Here is a 20,349-nt window from a genome sequence, read left to right as displayed (position 1 = left end):
TTTTTTTTACGCACTTGCCACCAACTCTACCGAAACTCCGTCCTCCTTCACGCTTGTCGCCAGCTCCGGGATTCTCCCGGGCTGCTGAAGCGAGGGAAAGCGGTGCTGGGTTGGGACAACCCCCGGGCTGCCGCCTCGGCCAGGCCCGCGGGCTCGGTTCGGTCCGGCCCGGCGCGGCCGGCGGGGAGCCCGGGGGAGCCCGGGAAGGCGGCGGCGGCGGGGCCCGCTCACGTCGGCGGAAACGCGCTCCGCACTGCCCTGGTAAATATTTGTCAGGAAGCAGTTACCAAAGAAAGTACCTCGTTATGCAATTTATGTATTTTTTTTATGGAAGATGCGAGCTTCCCCCCCGCCCCCCCAACACCTCCTCCTCACCCACCCCTCGCTTCTTTAGTTGAGTGGTAAAAACAGGAAAATGTCAGGAATTGCACAAGGTTTTGGGCGGCGTGCGGAGCCGTGTGAAGGCACGTCTGTGGCGGCCTCTTCCTTGGCATGCACCGGCTTGCACGGCAAAATGTTCTACAGACTTTTTGCATGTACTGGCTTGCACTGGCAAAGTGTCTTGAACATACCGGGCGGGAGGGGAAAAATACACACTCTCTCTACATGAAACAAGGACTGTACGTACCAACATGTTTATGTAGAGGATCCATTGCTAATGAAAGAGTATTTTTTATTTTTATTTTTTTTTTTTTCCCCAGTATAAATTTGTGCTGGCACTAACAGATGTTCGAGGTTGATATCTTGGTCCTGCCCTGGAAGGCTTTGTGCAGCCTCTTGGTCCCCACCAGCCTCCGGCTTCTATGGTTCTTGCAGCGGGGAGGTGTGTGGTTCATGGAGGGGACACCTTTATACCTGTTTCCCCGCTGAATACTGTTTTAAACGGGCTCTGGGTTTCTACTCAGAAGTTAAAGATTATTTCCCCCCCCCCCCCCCCCCCCATTGCTTTATTCAGTGAAACGTAGTGTTAGACTAAAGGAGCTCTTTCCACAGTGATACTTGATTTTCCCATGCGTTTTGAATTTGTGCCTTTTAAAACAGGGAATTTCTCCCTGTGAGAGAGGAGAATAAAAATAAGTAGGATATGCTGCACACAAAAGGCATTCAGCCCTTGCAGGTGGACCTGGTGTGGGCGACGGGGCCACAACCCAGTGGGGCAAGTGCAGAGGAGGGGTTCTGAGTCTGCGGGTTCGCTGTCACTGCTAAAATGGCTCTGGGAAGGCAGTGGTGATTAAAAAAATCCTTGTTTCCTCCCCACTTTACCCTGCCGTTGCAGGGCACGTAGCGACCGTCCACTGGCCACCCTCCCTGTGCGGTGGGCAACCTCAAGTCCCCGCTTGTAAGGAAATGAAATGCCACCTGGACAACCCTGAAGTTGGAAGCTCAAGGAATACAGCTTTCCTGGTCATGCTGTTTTTCTCTTAGGGCAGTTCCCTGTTTTGACAGTGCTGGCCAAAGGGAGGGCAAGAACGAGGGCAACCGTCGGCGAGAGTTGGCAAAGCAAATCCTGCCGGATCAGGGCCAGCGGGCTGTGAACGCTCATCGGCTTCCAGGGGAGTTACTTGGTGCAGATACAAGCAGAAGGACCTTGCTGTTCTTGACACCAGAAGTGTGATTCCAATTTACGATAAGAGTCAGAGAAAGTATTCCTGGAGATTGGTTTGGGCATAAAAAAAGAAAAAGGGTGTGGGGGGAAGAGTTAATTTCTTTGTCCACCTTCCTTTTTCAGCTGCCTTCCTCTGCAACCTTGTGAAAATCTGGTCTGCCTCGGTTTCGCCCTCTGTAAAATAGGAATAGTAATAATGACAGACCCCTCCTTTTAGATCCCTGGATCAAAGGTACTATATAAGTTCAAAGTGCTGTTTCTATAGGGCATTATTGCCAAATTCACTATAAGCAATTCCATTGGGTGTTTGATAACAACAGTAGAATCAGTCAAACGCCCTTGATGCATTGCATGGTCCCAGATACCTTTCAGAGCCCCTTTGTGTGCCATCCCACCCGCCGAGGTCTGCAGGGATGGGGCTTTTGGAGCCTGGATTTTGCAGGAGCAGGAGGGGTACAGTCTGTGGCTTTGCTTCTGGCCCCTGAACTATGCACCGCTTTTCTTTTTGACCTGACGAGGACAACAGGAACTAACCCTTTTAAAAACAGGTTTAAAACATACAAATTTATATATATATATATATATATATATGTAAAAAATTTCATAAGGCCTTTAGCATGTAATGCTAAACTCTTGTTGGTTTTTTGGTTGTTCTGCATGGTTTGTTGTAATTTTAATTTGTATTTGTTTCACTGCAAAGTAGTTAGGACGCTTTTGGATCTAGACACATTGCTAATAGAAATTTGATTCATATTAGTTTTGTGATTTTTATCTATTAGGTAGCTAACCATTTTTTAAACTTTCACCTTTTTTAAAAAACAAAGCAAACCTCAGGGAAACTACTATCTTAATAGCTGGAAGTGTTACGATTACAATTAACTCTCACTTGTTATACTGTTCTTTCAATTATTAAAATGTTTCTAAAATACATTTTGTGTTTCTAATTTTTCTGAAATACAGTGTGTTATGATCTACTATCAAAATGAGAGGAGTAAATGTTATATCAGATATAACAGTGTGGAGCTTCATGAATAAATTCACAAACAGTCCAGTTATTCTACTTTGCCGCCCCATCAAGAAGCACTGAGTGTGTATATGCAGCTTCAGAAGTTTCCTTAGGGCTCTTTTATGCTTTAATAGGTTTGTTTTGGTGGCTGTTTGCTAGACGAGTATGCTGCAGACATATTTTTTTTCAAAAGGTCAAGCAGTCTCCTAACATGTCCATTGTGTATCACTGCAGTAAGAAATCCTCAGTGCAAAAGAGAGCTTCATGGTTAAATTTTAAAAGATAATGATTTAAATCTTTTTGTTAGCTTTTTCTTTTTTCTTTTTTTTTTTTCAGCCTTAGCACTGCTTTTGGAGAGTCAACTTTTACCACAGGAAAAAGCAGGAAGCCCGTTAATTAAAAATAACAAACAGCTAAAGGTAAAATTAGTTGGTCACCTTCTCTTCTGAAATCCTGGCATTTAGCTGTGTTTGTGAGGAATATAGTAACAAATGACTAGCCGTGGCACTAATATAAGGACAAAGCAAAATTACCAATTACGGAAACATCTAGAGCTCTGGGCCTGAATCTTTGATTTCCCATATGTATCTTAAAAACGTATGCACAATTGGCTCCTAACTGTGCATACTCTAGGAACACATTCAAGAATCAACTACTGATATTTTTTCAGACACTGACTAAATACATATATTTACTTGCCAGCAAATAATACATCATTTTGATCCTAATAAAAAAGAAGAAAATAAAAGTAACATTCTTCCAGCAAAATGAAGTTGTAGGGTATTTAAAAGTCACATATTTTCACTTTCATACAGGATGGAAGCAAAAAAGAGGACATCCTTGCAATATTTAAGCACTCTTTGGGATACAGGACTAATCAATGTAACTGCTGCCTCATGCTTAAGAATCACAGTTTGCTAATACAATTCAGAACCTTTCCTATGTTAAAGAAAATAGCTGTGCCGTTTGGGCTCTGTTTCAGTGGAAAATTAAAAATAAAAAAAAAGTTCTTTATGTACAGAGAAGGAGAGAAGTAACCGAACTCAAAATACTGGTGAGATTTCACTTTTCTCAGAAATTAGAGAAAAAAATACTCAAGTCTGTAATTCTGGGTCATTTTAAAGGAAAGAGAGTCCCTAAAAATTATTAATGAATTAGTACAAACCATCTTGTTAACTGGTTGGAATGACATAAATTGGAGTAGTCTATAAATGTTATTTAAGGTATCAGAAATAGAATTGTCGGTGGCCACCAATTTGATTTTAAATTAAAATTATTCTTTCCCTCGGTGTTTTTGTTTTGAATATATGCAATATGCCTTAGTGTTTTCCCTCTTTAATTCTGTACATGTGAATGCCTAGAACAGTTTAACTTTATATACCGGGTATGTTTCAGAAACTGAAAAAAGTCTCCAGCTGATTTAGCAGCTGAAGCATTACTCGTCAGAATATCTGATTACTGGCATATTAAGCAGTGGAAGAGAATAAACATGAAGCGTTGCATCTCCGAAGACATATATTTTACTAACCAAACAAATACTAAGATGGCTTTATATTCAAAATTGATCGCATGATCGTGTAAACAGAAATCCACGATATTTGCCCTTTTCAAAATGTTGTCATTATCAGGTATACCACAGCACTTAAGTTTTCTTTTAAAATTTCTTGGTGTGCCTGTCTCTTAATGATTATGGGTCTCGTGCTCCTCATTTAAAACAATTGCAATGGTTGTGTTCAGGCACCCTGGCAGAAAAAACTGTAATTCGCAGAGGTGTGACACCTACCTTCTTCCTCCCTAAGCAAATTCCATCCACACGAAACCCCTGGTTTCTCAGAGTTGTAACCCTTTAAGAGTCAATACTCTAAATATATAGTTGTACTTGTATAGAAGGCTGCCTTTGAAAGGACGGTTGATATATAAATTTTGCCTTTTTCTTTCAGTAGCTTTAGGCCAGATTTCCTTACTCAGAGTAATTGATTCTAATATGTAATACTAAAACATAAAATAGTAAATTGTTAAGACCTGACTTTTCTGTTCGGACCACTCCTTCTTAATCACTGCGCATTCTGAAAGTACGAGAACGTCAGGGTAGGAGTTTAATTTGAACAAAAATCTCCAAACAGGCTGTGCATGGACTAGGGCTACGGATTTTCCTTACGCCGCATAAAAATGTCCTGTTCCCTTTCTAGCTGAAACCCCCGAGCAGCTGTAAGCACCTCTTGCTATCTGGAGCCTTGGCTCCCCTAGCGCGGTCTGATCATCTTAAGAATCCACCGGTCAGATTCATTTCAATGACCGGCAATCAAAATTTTCCTTTAAAGCCTGCAGCGCAGAGGTAGTAGTTGTAGCATTTCTGCATTTACGGGCAAGGAGACGCTGTGTTTCTTAACGTCTTGGTTCTCGATTTCTCACCCGCGTGAAATATGGGTAACACCATACTCCAGGCATATTTACGGACACCATTGAAGAAAGGGTAGGAGCGATGGAGACAACAGCTAGAAACTCCAACGCCACAGCGCGATTACAGTATGTTTCCCTCTCCTTGCTCTTTCAATTCACAGTAATTTTCATTCCAGCTCTTAGAAATCATCATTCTTTCCCCCTTTTTATTTCAAAATGGTTGCATATTTTTCATTCACGAAAAGGTTAAAGGCGTTTCCCCATTGCAGGAGGGATTATCTTACCAGAGGATTCTGGGACTGCAGATGTATACTGCGGCAAAATCCTAAATTCATCGGCAAAAAAAAATCATTTCCAGACCCCAGCTGCTAAAAATAATAGAATTATAGTAAATCGTGGATAAGATTAAAACATAAAGCCATTTTTATGTTCCAAAGTGCTCTAAAACATGACTCTTTTCTCTTAATTCATTTCTTAAATAATGCAAATTTTAAAGTAGCTTTTCTATCCCAAGCACGCAGCGCCATGAAATCGATAATTTTTGATCTTTTGGTTAGTAGGCAACATGGTGAGCTATTGCAGTGACTGCAGGCAGCAGACATGTTCTTGTCAGCTAAAAATTTTCATATTGTTTTTGAGTCCATGGAGATTTGCGGATGGGATACAGCCAGTGATAGCTTCAGCTTGCACTTTGCTGGGGGGACGTAAACCGACACTGTTTTAGATTCACGTATAGATATAGATATATGTTTTAAAAACAAGAAGCATTACTGGATTTTAAACAAAAAATTATGTAAAAAGAATGGCTGGTGTGATTATAATCGCATCATGCAGGGTCCACGGTTTCCATTTAGTGAAATTTCGCAGAGGGCAACTTCTTAAGAACATCCCTGCTGTGCAGAGTGAAAAGCATGAACAAACCAAAGACAGAATTCATCTGTGTTTATATTTTACAGACAATGAAAAACCTACTCTTTGTATGCCTTTTTTTCCACCTTATTATTTCACGAAAACTGCAGCATTTTCCCCGCCCCCACCCGAACACTCACCACCCCAGCACTGCGGTGTTCGGTGTTTCTTTCTTTCTTTCATTCTTCCTTATTTTCCACCTCTTCTTCTTCTTTTTTGCTTTCACAAATTCTGCACGCGCCATCTTTGTCCATTGTTACTCTTTTCTAATTTCTCTTGCCCATTCTCTTTCAAATCAGCTAATAAACAGGAGGCTAAATGCCTGATCCATGCTTGTGTGTTATATTCTCCCCATCTTTTCCTTTCTGAGAAATAAAATTTAAAAAGACTCAAAACAACACCCCACACCCCAAAATTTCTGTATTACCATAACCTGTTGTATACAGTGGGGATAAAAAACATTATTAACATAATAGCAACAGCTGCAGCCTAAATAGAAGCTATGAGATAATAAATGTGCTACAACAAATTAATTTGCTGCAGGTGCTTGTGCTCTGAACTGCGTAACCCAAGCCATTTCAAGTCTGAATACAATTATTATTCCCCCCACACACTAAAACAAAGTGCAGAGTGAAATGTCCTGCTATTATAAATGTCTTGTCCTGTCCCTGTCCCCCAAACATTTTCACCATCAGCAAAGAGTGGAAGAAAGGATTTTAAAACCTAAGTAGAAAGCTGTGGCATTTAAAGATATTTAAAGAGGCTTCAAGTCGTGTCTAGGCTTGAAGAGATAATGTCTGTTTATACATTAATTTGCACCTATTGTCTCTTAACCAGAGTTCTATAGGTAACAGCGTGCTGAGGTATTACATATGTGCAATTGGCAAGGCAGGGGCTGTAAACATCTCATTAGTAACAGATGCATATATGTATATCTTGGTGCTTCCATTTACTTCATTGCAGAAAAAAAGAATAAAAAAATCTCTTTGCAGTTTGGCTTGTATAATGCACGGTGAACTAAGCAGGGATTTTTACTGTTGTGGGTTTTTTTTGGTGTGTTTTTATTCTTTTTTTCCTGGTAAATATAATGTTTATGGAAGCCAGTTACTAGTTACCTTACAGGCATGCACCAGTAGTATGTTGCAGCATTCTTCAGACTATGAAGACAGGAATTAAATGAAGCCAAGTGATGTCTTTTCATTTGAGTACCATAATGTAAAACTATGTGCTTTTTTCTTTCACTCTTTTTTCCTTTTTCCTCCTCTTTTTTACTGCTCACAGACCTAATTGTCTGAAACCTGGTGAAAAGGCAAAATTCGGGGCTCAGTTGTGCTGGCTTTACTAGCTTTTTCATTGCCACAGTGTACACAGCTTTTTTTTTTTCCTTTGAAAATGTAATTAGAGAACTTGTATGTTTTAAAAGATTGATTATTCTCACAGAGTAACCTTGAAATGTTATTTCTGTGATCTTAAAAAAAACCCAAACAAACCACAAAAGTATCATGTGTATCCTAAGAGAACTAATCAAACTAATTCCTTGCACAGGACACATTTCCCCTGTGTTTTGGCTCAGCTTGTAAGGATGAGAGAAGCTCGACGAAGCACTTGTGTTGAAGCACGGCAGACGTGGTGCTGTCCCAGAGCAAGGTGCAGATAGTGGGGTGCGCTGACACCCCACTGATGGTGCCACCCTCGATGCTGGTGGTGAGTGATTGCTCACATGAGTCGGCCCGGGGAGGTCAGCGGGATTACTCATGAGCAAGCGCGATGTTGCACAACTCATCCCTAAGCTAGAATTTGCATGTCTCAAATCCCTTTTACCGGAAGAAGAAGACGTATAATCAATTAAGAAAAGACGTATATACTGCGCTAGTGAAAATGGGTTCATTTTTAATGCTGCTTTTGTATTAATCTCTTGTTTTGTTTCTGCAGTTCCTTCACATCTACTCCAAAGATCTAATTTTTAAGTTGTTAGTTGGGCTCAGTTTCCATCTATGTCTGTATCTATTTTCTCAGAGTGACAATTGGAACATGAATTCTTGAATTTGTGGTGTTCATCTCCATAATAGTTTACGGTAGTGGATTTCCTGGTCATCATCCAAATGAGTAAATAGTGTAGCATTTCTGCATGTGAAACACAGGGTGAAAATGCACTTTCGCAAACTTCTGTGCAGGTATTTCCACAGCCCGCTGTCCCCCTTCTCATGAAGTAAAGCTGATGATAAAAATGAGTGGGGCTTTAGACTCTGTCCTAACCGCACCTAAAGAAATGTGGTGTGCAAGTATTTCAGTTCATGCTCCTGAAGGTTGTCCATATTTTGTTGGCAGGTGATTTCAGTAGGGAAATTGGATCAACATTTTGTAACTTCTTCATCCATCTAACTGGTTCCTGCTGCTGAAGTACCTGAGCAGCTGCCTGGCTCGGGTTATTAGGACCACATCACACCATAGGAAAATCCAAACCAAAACTAGAGAGCCAAAGCAGGACTGAGGAGCAGGTTTTCAGGTTATTCAGGCAGCTAGGGGAGCACTCCATACCATCCCTTGCTCCTGCTAGCAGGTGCTTTTGGAAATTTGCCATCTGCCAAGCAAAATGTGTTGTTTGGCATTCAGCAGGAAAACTGGGAGAGACGCCGTGATTGACCTAACCCTTCACAGCAGAAATGCCCTTGTCGGAGAACAGTGACTGTACACAGCAATGAATGACATGGTGGCAGTCATGAGTGGCTTCATTAAGAAAACATATGCAAATACTTTGGGAGGTATTACACCGTCTGATTAATTTAATGGGTGGAAAGATGTAGATACAAGAAGCTGTTTATTTTTCCATTATAAAACACTCTTCCTTCACCAAAGAACAAAAAGGAAGAAGAGCAGATCTAATAGCCAGCTGTGGAGAAAAGCAGATTGTTAAACGTAAGACAACCTGTACAATGCGGGTAGTGTGACTGACGACTTTTTATTACTGTGTGTATGACTGCGACAAAGCAGAGACTATTTTTTTGCTTTTATGAGCTAATATGACTCAAGATTAAGCTTTATTGTGAATTTTGAATGTGGGCCCAGTCCTGTCAGGTGCTGAGCACCCAATCCAGAAAGCATCTGTTGGGAGTTAAGGAAGGCCAGTGGAACTGTGCACATTAAAATAAATTAATTAATTAATTTAAAAAAATTCCAAACTGAGTGATCGTGTTAGCCCTTCGTTGTATCGGGTAATATCTGCCCTTCTGCATAACTATAAAGGACTCTTTGTTGTTTTTTTTTTTAATATATATTACCTCATCTCAGTTTCTGCAACCTGTGCTTACATAGATTCTGTTTCTGCAAATGTATTCTTCAGTACTGGAAGTGTGAACATGAATGCAAGAGTCTGAAGCACTTTCCTGAGCTGTGCTCATCCACAGACTCACCAATTCATTTGTGTGGGGTTTACAATAATGTTTTGTTATTGTTTTATGTCAATATTTGCTACTGTGCTGGCTCTGCCTTATTCTTTCCACCCACCTTTCTCCTCACACGCACGCTGCCAGGAAAGTGTGGTTTGACTGAAACCATTCCAGGAGGTATTGTAATTTACAGCAGTGTCACCGGGTATAATTTGTCAGGCAATGTCCATGGAGCTGGAGTGGAGGTATCACGTGGACCACTGACACAAGTATCCAGGGAGTCCCTACAGCCAGTCCCCAGGACATGGGTGTTGTATGGCTGGAGGTTTTGGGGTCTGGACATGGATTCACAATTTCTGAGCTCTTCTTTTGCCTCTCTGCAGGGCTGGACAAGTCAGGCTGTGTCTCCTTGTACCAGATGACAGAGAGATGGCTTGCAAGGTGTCTTTGGGTGAAGGACTTACCTCTGGGCACCGAAGCTTCTAGAAACAGAAGTGGGGAAAGGGCTTTGCCAACAGATTGCCGGCTACATGTGAAATACTATGGGGCAGAGATGAAGCTACTGTCCTTTCTAGGGAAGCCCTAGGTGAGAGGGATGGGTTAGAAGTTATTTCTTTCTCATAAGCTTCTTCCTTTGTCCTCCCAGTGTTTGCCATTGCCTTTCTCCACCATAAGGTTCCTGCTCCCATTTAGAAGCCATGCAACTTCTCAAATTATTATATATTTTTTTAAGCTGGTTAATACCACTGCACGGTGAAGCTGCTTTCTCACATAAACAATGTTGGTGGGGCCTCCTGATGTGGTGCATGGTATGGAGGGACTTGAAAAAGGCTGAGAAGGGATTTCAATATGGCTGAGCTTGTGCTGCGGGAGGAAGAAGGAGCTGATCAGGAGGTCTTTTGTGGGAGGGATCCATAGTGTGAGTGGCAAAACAAACAAACAAACCAACCAAAAACAAAAACACAACAGGAGAAGGGGGAATGTCAGCTGCCAGCACAGTCTCCTTTGAAGATCTCCACAACCGGAGGGAGGATCAGGTTGCCAGCAAACTCTCTCTTCCCAAAACATCCTGCCCCTAAAAAAAGGAGAGTGTAGCACAGCTCACCAGGGGCCTTTTCTAGTCACCCTCTCACCTTTTGAGTCTGCCGTCCTGCCACTGCCACCATGGATGGTCCTGTAACGAGGCAATGTTCCCCCCAATGGCTGTGCTGCAGCTGGACTCAGGCTTTGTCCGTGTAACTTGCTAAATCTTTGCATTTACCTCCTGCATTTGGGATGGAAATAGCCAGCACCCGGCATTTTATTTACTTTCAAACCCATTTGTTTCTAGCATGTTGTCAACCCTGGGTAACTAGCAAGTTTCACCCGTGTGTGCTGTTTTGTAAAATCTTTTGCTGCATTAGTCAGTGGGCGATGGTATAAATTGCAGGGTGAAAGATGGGAGAGGGCGTGCTTTTCTAAACAGGTGAAAATGTGTGAGAAAGAGTAAAAATTATTTTTTGCATGAGTTTTCAAATGAATGAAGGTGTGAGCAAAAGAAAGAATAAAAGCTTTTGGCATGGACAGAGTTAAATATGAGTTTCACATTTTTTAAAAGTACAGATGGTCCGAATCTATTCATTATTTGAAATTCATATCTGGTCCTGTGCGAGAAGTGTAAAAACTGATACTGACTTTTAGGAATGTCCCTCAAGACCTTCATACACCTACATTCTGTTGCTTTTCCTTTCATCCTCTTGTCAGTCAATACTTAACCCTTTTGGATTCTGACCTTTTGATAGTGTGAGGGCTTGATACAGAGCTGATCAGATAGTTAAAAGGATATTCTTGCATATTTTCGTGAATCAAAGTACCTCGCTTGGTTTACTGTGATTTGTGGTTTATATTACTACAAGTACACAGGAGCTTGTTCACTGAGGCACTAAGTCTCTCAAAATCCTCCCTAATTTGTTTCACAAGCCTTTATTTATTTGAAAATTCACCCCATACTTTTATTATTTTTTTTTATTCTTTCTTGTACATTAAATTGGGTGTTTGAAAAGCACTCCATATCAAATCAGCAAGTGTAAAACTTTCCATGTGATTTGTGTGGTCATTGAGCCTCTCTAAATAGTCAGAGCAAACGGTCTGAAACACAGCATGAGGCTGGTTAGGAAGCACTGATATAATTTTAAAAAATCCCCTAACCCTAGTGGTAGTAAATGTGTAAAATAACATTGAAACAGACCCAAATGGTAGTAAATGTGTAAAATAATGACTAAACAAAAATATTCAACCATCTCTATACATCTAAAACATTTCTAAGTACACACCAGTCTCTGGCTCATAGTAATATCCTTGACTGTTGTGTAGTTTCAGGAGTATAAGGAAATGGTTACAGAAAAGGTGACAATAATACATCTTGTTGGAGCTGAGAACCAGAATGAAGCAGCTGTACATCAGAGAGAAAATCTGAACCAAGAGACTGATAATGAGTGTGGCAAGTATTTTTTCTTGCTTATGGGTGGAAAAGCCAGTGAAGTCTCTGTTTGAAGACAAAGCACATAGTAATGTGATCATAAAGATCTCCTAATGGGGAGTATCTGATGTATGGTAAATGTATTCCTTTCAATACATTATTCCCTCTACACGCAGCCTTTCAAGGTTGCCTCAAACTGTACTGGGGATATGATAGCATGAGCAAAGCCATATCCAGGCAGAACTGAACCTCCCATTTCTTTACTATTACTATTATTTGTGCTGTTATTATTTAACATGTGTATCACAGCAGCTCCTCAGTAGCTCAGGTAAAAAATGTCCCCCGTTTTTGCAAGGCAGTGTGCAGACATTGCCAAGGCACTGTCAGTCCTCTGAAAAGCCTGCAATTGATGGAAATGAGTGACATTCAGAGGGTGGGGAGACAAGTACCATAATTATAGGTGGGGCTGGTAGTATTACCTGTTATTAAGGGCTTGCCTGACACTTCCCATTTTAAGACCTGTTTTTGGTGCTTTGTAACTACTTAGTAAACTTTAACCATTTGTCTTTCACTAGACCTCCGTCCTTGGCAGCTATGGCTGCTCAAGCATTGTTAACAGGCTGATTTATTTTATGTAGCCATCATGGCAGGGTTGGGGCTGAAGGAGGGAGCAGAAGATTTAAAAAAAAAACAAAAGAGAGAGAGAGAAGGAAATTTTGTTATTGTGTCTTTCACTGAATTTTCAATTTCATCTGAAATATAGATTAAAATATTATTATGTCACCCTGTTTTCTTGTATTCCCCCAGCTGTCTGTCTGCATCCATCTGTGAGCTCTTGTTTTAGATTTAAGTTTGTCTTTCTGTTCTGCATTCACACAGTCAGGTGCTGGTCCGTGGCTGGTGCACCTATAAGCTACGTCAGTGCCCAAAAATACTCTGTTTTTGCACAGGATGGATGTTTTGGGAAGGTAAAGAAATATTGCCTGTCTAGAAATCCTTCACAGTCTCTTCCTTATCAATTGTGACTCCCAATTGCTTACCTTTCCCCTCATGCTGGAAATGTTTCGTATTCAAATATGAGTGGCTTTTCTTGTCAACAACAGCTCCTTTTAGTAAATGCTGTTGCTAAAAATAAAAAGGCTGTTTTCCAGGCTCTGTGTAAACAGACACAGTGCTGTTTGGGTAGCGAGCCGAGCAAAAGCTTATTCCCCCTACCTGTGTGTTTGGAAGCAGCACGGAGAGGAAGGGATTGAGCCCCTGAGTTCATGTTTCCACTGGAAATGCAAAACAGAGGGCCAGGATTCATTAAGATTGTTATGCTAAGTCAATATGACCCTTCCCTTTGTCTTCCTTCGAATGACTTGAAATTGGACTAAGCAGCGAGCACTGTGTTCAAGACTTCTGAATTTCTTCAACAGGGGTGGATGTTTTCAATTGTAAGAGCATCATTGTTTCAATAGTGATTTTAGTGTTATCCATAAAGCCTCACAGGCCATTTCATTCGCCTCCTTTATAGTCAGTATTTTTCACCCCCATTAAACTAAGGAGTTGACAAAAACTTGCATAATTTGTTCTGTTAGAATAAATGCAAAAATCACTGGATTTGTGTTACAATACCAAGTTATTAACACTGTGGTTACCTGAAGCCAAATCCTGCAAAGTGTTTTGGGTTCTTTTGCCTCAGTTTCAATTTTAATTAGGAGTGAACAAGTGAACAGCCTTGACATTTGTGGGATCTGTCCCTACATTTAACAAAGTCCATAACAAAAATGCTGTAAGGCAGAGTCTTTGAAGCCATTCCTGTTGGGATTAAGGATGATTTCCTAAATTCAGACCTGTGTTCTCTCCTTGTAACCTGGTTATAGACCATGTAATCTATGGCACACTTTTAGAGTGTAATCATATGGAAAATGCCTTGGCCAAAAAAAGCAAGCAAACAACACCAGATCTCAGCAAACCACAAATGTGCTTCAACAGCCAAGTGTGGGCAGACCAAGGAGCTGAAGACTATGCCATGCATCATGCAGAGGGTAATTTTCTGCTGATTTAAAAAAAACAAAACAAAACAAAAACTAACAAACAAAAAACCCAACCACCACCCTCCAACAAATCTGACTTGACCTAAGATCTTCATCTGTCTGTGATTTGTGATTAATTTATTCTTTCCTTCCTGGGTGGCCTCTACTAGCTTTCAATGATGTAGCAAAACACATCCCCCTACCCTTCCACCCCCATGTTTTAAAAGCAGCCCACAGTTCTTGCTCACAGCTCTGCCAGCTGAAAAGGCAAAACTGACTTTTTCTCCCTTTTAGGACCATACTCTGTCCACACAGGCACATGCACAGAACTCCTGCAGGGATCAAAGGGAGTATATTAGGCAGGGATTGGGAAGACAATACAACCGTGTTTTGCTGGTGTATTTCATAGGATCAGGTGGAAAAATGGTGTTTGCAGGACACAGTTTGCTGGCATGGTGCCAGGCTCATGCCAGCTGCTGCAAATGCATGGTAATAAGCCTATTTCTATGCGAAAGAGCTTATTGCTAATAATTTCTGCCAGCTTCTAACAGATTAGTGTTTTTTTCTTTTTTTAATCAGATGTTTACAAGAAACGTTTTATTTTTTTTTTAATGTAGTGTTTTAATGGACTGCTAATGATTATCAGCTCCATTTGACTTATCCAGCCCAGAAACCAACTTATGATTTCTAATGATAAAAGCTGAAGTAAAAAATACAACCAAATAAATTTCCCCAAACAACCTGATTTTTCCTCCTGTCTGAAATTAATGTGAAAAAATTTCACAGTAAGAAGCAGAATCTGCAAATAGCCAAGCTGTAACCATTTGGGCTCCAGGTTTGTGCTGCTGCGAACGGCCACCAAATGGTGAGGGAACCTGCTAGGAGTCAAGAAAACATAAGTCAAATTCTTCAGAAACCATCAGCCCTAAAGTGATCTTCTCACCCTCTGATGCATAGGGGCATATTTTGCTAAAGTATTTGCTTTGAGCTGTTCTAGTGAGATGCAGTAGCTAGAGACGTGGTGGGAGATCCCGTAAATGTCTCTGTGAGCATTAGACAATCTCTGCTATAGTTTTTTTTTTCCTAAACAATAAGAAGGAAAACAAGGAAAAATAAATAAGTGGCCAATACCAGTCTAGATTCCAGGTTGCATGTATCTGTACCACAAAGCAGGCATCAGAGTTGACATAGGCCATCCGAGGGCCCTGGGGGCTAAATTGTTCATAAACACCAAAATTTACCGGGAGCTGGTCTTTCTCCCATGGCAAGGCTGAGTGGGACGGAAGAACCTGAATTTCTTGCTGATCCAACATATGGCTAGACACATCTTCACCAGCAATCTGGTGTCTTTCATGAGCTTGAAATCCATATTAACATTTTAAAATAACAAGCAATAACTGTGTGAGCTTCCAGGCTTTTCAAAGCCTATTTATAGCCTCATATACTGACAGCCAAATTCCTATGTATACTGCCATCCCCAGCTGACTTTGTTAGGTGAGCCTCTGTTGAATTCTCATCCCCAAATGATGCTTCCTGTTCTAGAGGGGCCCTCAGATAGTTGCACCTGGGCTCTCTGGCTCTCCTCCAAACAAGGTTTGTAAAAGACTAATCCTTGTGGGAAGTGGGAAGTGCCAGATTTATTCCTAGTCTGTATGATGGAAGAGAGCTAGCTTGATTTCTCCATTCAGGCCTGCCTTAAATCCTTATCATCCCTGGCAATATAGTATCATCCAGGAGATGAATTCCTTTGGAAAGTCAACAAAAGCATCACTGATGCTTCTTTGGGGATGTCCCCACTTTAAGGAATTTTCTGGAAGGGGTAAGAGATAGGAAAGTTCAGAGTGGTCTTCATGGAGTCACAGACTGGGAGGCCAGAGATACTACTGTGTTTTACTTATCTCATCCTCTTCTAGAAGGAACCTAATCTTGATTAAAAACTTGCCAGGGCCAGGGAACCCAACAAAACATTTTGAAGGTCCTTCTAGTAGTCAAACATCAGCACTTCTGAAGTCTAGTCTGAACTTGTCCAATTTCAAGTTCCAGCTTACATTTGGCGTTACACCTCTGTACCACACGGCCCAGTATGAAGCTCTGTTCTTAGACTGACCAAATCCTTAATTTCCTCTGTGATAAAGTATAAGCCTTTTACTATATAAGGCAAATGTTCCATACCTGCTCTGCTTTACAGCTTATGGACACCATTCTGGACCACAGACACCAGGATGTGACAAAGCGGTTGCATCTAGACTGTGCCTGAGCTACAAGGTGATGTGGTGGGCTAAAACTTGTTGACTTGGCTCTTCACACCTGTGTGGCAACCTCTGGAACACCACGACACAAGGTGCTAGTATTCTTCACCTCGGCAGCTCAAATTCTGTCAGCCCCTATATCCCATTGAAGATCCTAGGAGGCACATGGCATGGCATGGCACATGGCTGGTCATGGTGGAATGAGGCACATATGTACAGCCCAGCCACACAGATAAGTTAGATCCCCACCAAAAAGCTGTATTAACCCAAGATTTCTGACCCCTGGCAGCTCTCCAGGGTGGCGTCAAACCCAACAGGGAGGTTGGTTTCACATAATGAGGCTGCAGAGTCATTAGGATTCACAGATTAGTTTAGATCTTCACTGGATGAACCAGTGCCAAAAGAAAAAACACAGCCTTCTTTATCTCAAGGTTCTGCCACCTTTGTCTTGGAGACCCGGTCTTTTGGCCACTGCATCTCCTCAGGAATTGGTACTCACCTGGCCATTTGCCATGACCAGGTTGTCATTGCTTTCCGGAAGAGAGTCGCCAGTTCTACAACATCCTCCTACAGTCACAGCTTCTTTACGCCTTTATATCAGGGCATATTAGAAAACATGCTGTTTGCTTGCTAACAGCTTGCTCTGCATCGGTGACCTCTCTTCTTCATTCACTCCCAGTCTCTGTGTCATCTGCTAATTTTAACAGTGAGGATTTTGTATTTTCTTCCAGGTCACTGATAAAATGTAGCCCTGTTGTTTTTGTTAGCAGAAAAGGCCTGTGGGACTCAATCCATTGCAACTTGTGGGTTCTTAGAAAATTTGGGCTTTTATTATATCAACCACAAACTCCCCCCAAAGGTAAGCTGCCTAGGAAATGACTCCTATCAATATCCCACTGGTATTCCAGAGAACAGCTCTACTGCACAGGGAGAAGAGATTTACACATATTGAATTCACTGTTATTACTTTGACAAATAGCATAATCCCTCAGAGCTAGTTCCTGCATAATCACTTCTGTAAGTTTTTACTGACCTTAGAAACAGAACTAGAGATAAGAATAGTTGAGAAGATGGAAGACAGCTTACCAGACCCTCCTTTGCTCCGGGCTGATACAGGCTGTTTGGAAACCATTATAAGACGTGCACCAACTTCCAGTGTTTTCTTCAATTTTGTAGTGACAGGGACACCCTTTCAAAGGTTTGGGTTAAAAGAGGGATGTGTTTTGAAGGAATGCAAAGGGAGAAAATGCATTTTTATTTTGCATAACAGTCCAAACAGATATCTGTGTCTGTGTTTGAATCATGGTACGGACAGATCTGCCTTTGTGGTGCTTTTATTCATCGGATGCTATTCAGAGGGAGACAGGCAGGGCTGCAACCCCAAACAGATGGAATGAGTTTAATGATCCACTGAAATGGGAGCCAGCATTATCTGGTCTGAGACATTTTAATGCCTTATCTTTAAGAGCTTCAATTAAAGTTGTGATGACTCCATGTTGCCTGCTCCTTCCGATTGTTTTGCAGAACAATGTTCATGTTGTGATTATATATCTGGGAGTATCTATGACTTTTACCCCCCAGCATGTTCTCAAGAAGTGTATGTCTTCACATATCCAAGTGCTATCAAGCCAAACTTTGTAGGACTAAGTTTTTTTGTTGTTGTTTGGTTTGGTTTGGTTGGTTGGTTTTGTACTGTTTTGGTGTTTTTTTTTTTTTTTTTTTTTTTTTTTTTTTTATTATTCTTGTCCTAGTTCTTTCAAACATGAGATTTTCATTTGTCTGGGTTTCAGAATTCTCATGAGTAGCGAAGTCAAATAGGTGAGATCTGCATTTCCTTCTAAAGGCCAGTGTTGCCTGTCATATCACATATGGCTAAAGCCAGTGAAGTTTTAGCTAATGAAACTGTGATAGTGTCAAATGCATTTAATGTCTTTTTTGAGAGGAATATAATGGAACTTATCGATGGCTCTGCAGACATTAAAGGCCATTCATGTGTTAGCAATATGGATTCTGTGTGGTGCTGCATCTTCAGGCTTACTGTTGTAAAAACGTTTGTAACATTTCCAAGGGTTACAGCATGAAGAAATCTGAGCAATTGCTTTTACCAGAGTCTGTCAACAAGTCATCTGAAAAACAAGAACCAGGTTCTCAGATCAGATTGATTTATTTATTACCATAGCATATTACATGCCCATATAATATACAGGGCACATACTCAAATCTTTTGTGCTAAAAATGAGATTCAGTAACAACCTATACTTTATTTTTCACACTCCAGCAAGTGTGCACTAACATGCAGTTTTATGACTTTTAGAGAGAAATGAAAGCTGGATTACATGTTTGACTTCATTTCAGTTTTTTGAAAGTCTATATGTGCTTCTCCCCAGTACAGACTATGTCTGTTCCAATATCTAAATGCTAACAGACATGGCAGAGCAAGAAGAAACCGTCGAGATATCTTGTGCTCCCCATAAAAGAAGTTAAATCACATACTGCTAATTCACAGTCTTTAGAGACAGCCCAGATATTTCCAGTGCTGTTGTATACCTACAATTGTTATTTTTGCAACATATATTCAAATGCATTAAGACTGAGTAAAACTGAACTGTAATTGTTGAAGGCCATACACCAGAATACACTGTATTTTTTTTGTTTATTAACTTAAAGAGATCCCAGCCTGACTAAACATTATTTTTTTTCAGTGTTTTGCCCATGATTAGTACTTCAGTGATGATCTACTATAATTTAATTTATTATAAGCAATGTCATTTTATCAGTAGCGTGCCACACGTATTGCCTGCACATTTTCTTAAAGTCTAATTAACCTTCAATATCGCACGGGTTAGTTAGTGTTGAAGGCTTGAGTGCTGAGGTTGTTTTAGCTCGTGTTTTCTTTTAACACCGACCTTTTCAAATTCCCTCCTAGATAATAGGATATGACTTTTAAATGGAAGATATAGCTTTCAAAATCATTCAACATAATAAAAGATAAAACAACTGAGGAACTGAAAAAGCAAATAGTGCCTCTGACTTAAAAAGGAAACAATTATCACTGCCCCTAGCGATTGTCTAATTTGGAGATATTTGAAAAAGACAGGTCTTAAGAGGGGAAAAAAAAGCCCCAAACTGAACACCACGGCTTTAGAATTGTGAATTTCAGCTGGCACCAAGTAGGAAGGGTGCAAATGAACAGTATCTGATGTAAAGCTTCATGGCACAGTGTTAAACTCACCAGCATTTTCTTGGGCAAATTTGAGCAGGAGGAATGAGCTCAGGCTGGACCAACACTCTGCTTTGTGTGGCCGTGGTGCTTTGATCCAACCTCAATAGGAGGATTTGGCTTGTCCTGGAGAAAGAACAATTCTTCTGATTGCCAAGGAAAGCTGGGGTGTGCTCTGCTCTAAATTGCGCTTTGGCCACATTGGCTGTTGGGTTCAAACAACTCAGAAAGACCCATGACTCCCATGATGTCGTCTGAGTTCTGTCCCGAGCTGTCGCGCCTCTGAAAAGGTCTGGAGAACCCAAATGAGGTGGTGATGGATCTTCACCAGTCACAGGAGTCATCATGGGGAACAGCTGTGGCTCTGAAAGTAAGATCTGCTTTTGGTGAAGCAGTCTTCAGCGTGTGCCAGATATAGGCATGGTCTCTACCAACTCTCCAGATTTTATTTACAGTATTTAGTGCTATTTATTTGGTACCACTCTTCCTACTCGCCCTCCCTTTTTTTTAAGGAAAAATGCCTTCATCTTTTTGTGGTGGAAATACCTGGAAAACTTTACCTTAGCATACTCTGAGGGCTCAGATAACAGAAGGAGAATAGAAGAAACACAAGTGTATTTATTTGGGAGTTTAATCTCAGGCATTTAGAGCAAATCTGATCCTTTGAAACCTCAGTCCTGATCTGTGAAGGCTCAGGGTTGCCAGTACTATTAGAATATGCACTGAAGAGTTTCAGCTGATGAAGTTGTGAGTGGTGTGCTCTCTGGCATGTGCTCTCAAGGGGAAGTCAGGCTCGAGAGATGAGGTTTGACTTCATTTACTCCATGTGACCTTAGACTGCTGCTTAGAACAGTCTGCTCTGTGTTTCTCCAACTGTCAAATGAAGATAATGATTCTTACCCATTCTTAGGACAGTGCTTTGAAATTTATAAATGAAAATATTTATATTCAGGAGGTTCCCAGACAAAGAAAATGAATGATTTCCATAAATGCAATATATTTCTTCCTTGCATCATTCCAGTCTGGAATGTCATGTCTAGTTTCTGGCACTTGCACACACTGAGGATGAGTGTGAGAAACAAGTACTTATAATAATT

The 20,349-nt window shown here is 40.9% G+C and overlaps 2 long non-coding RNA genes across 2 annotated transcripts; both read left to right on the top strand.

Moving 5' to 3' along the window:
* Positions 1–118: 118 nt before the first annotated feature.
* On the top strand, positions 119–1,738 carry LOC135578488 (uncharacterized). Its single transcript, XR_010470173.1, has 3 exons — positions 119–261; positions 702–823; positions 1,426–1,738. It is a non-coding gene; the product is annotated as an uncharacterized LOC135578488 (long non-coding RNA).
* Positions 1,739–2,946: 1,208 nt separating this feature from the next.
* Positions 2,947–9,383, top strand: LOC135578489 (uncharacterized). Its single transcript, XR_010470174.1, has 3 exons — positions 2,947–3,031; positions 7,467–7,625; positions 8,250–9,383. It is a non-coding gene; the product is annotated as an uncharacterized LOC135578489 (long non-coding RNA).
* The last annotated feature ends 10,966 nt before the right edge of the window (positions 9,384–20,349 follow it).

The sequence above is a fragment of the Columba livia genome, chromosome 2 (assembly GCF_036013475.1).
Source record: "Columba livia isolate bColLiv1 breed racing homer chromosome 2, bColLiv1.pat.W.v2, whole genome shotgun sequence".
NCBI lineage: Eukaryota > Metazoa > Chordata > Aves > Columbiformes > Columbidae > Columba > Columba livia.
The sequence above is the reverse complement of the archived record's forward strand: the minus strand, read 5'-3'. Positions and strand labels throughout refer to the sequence as shown.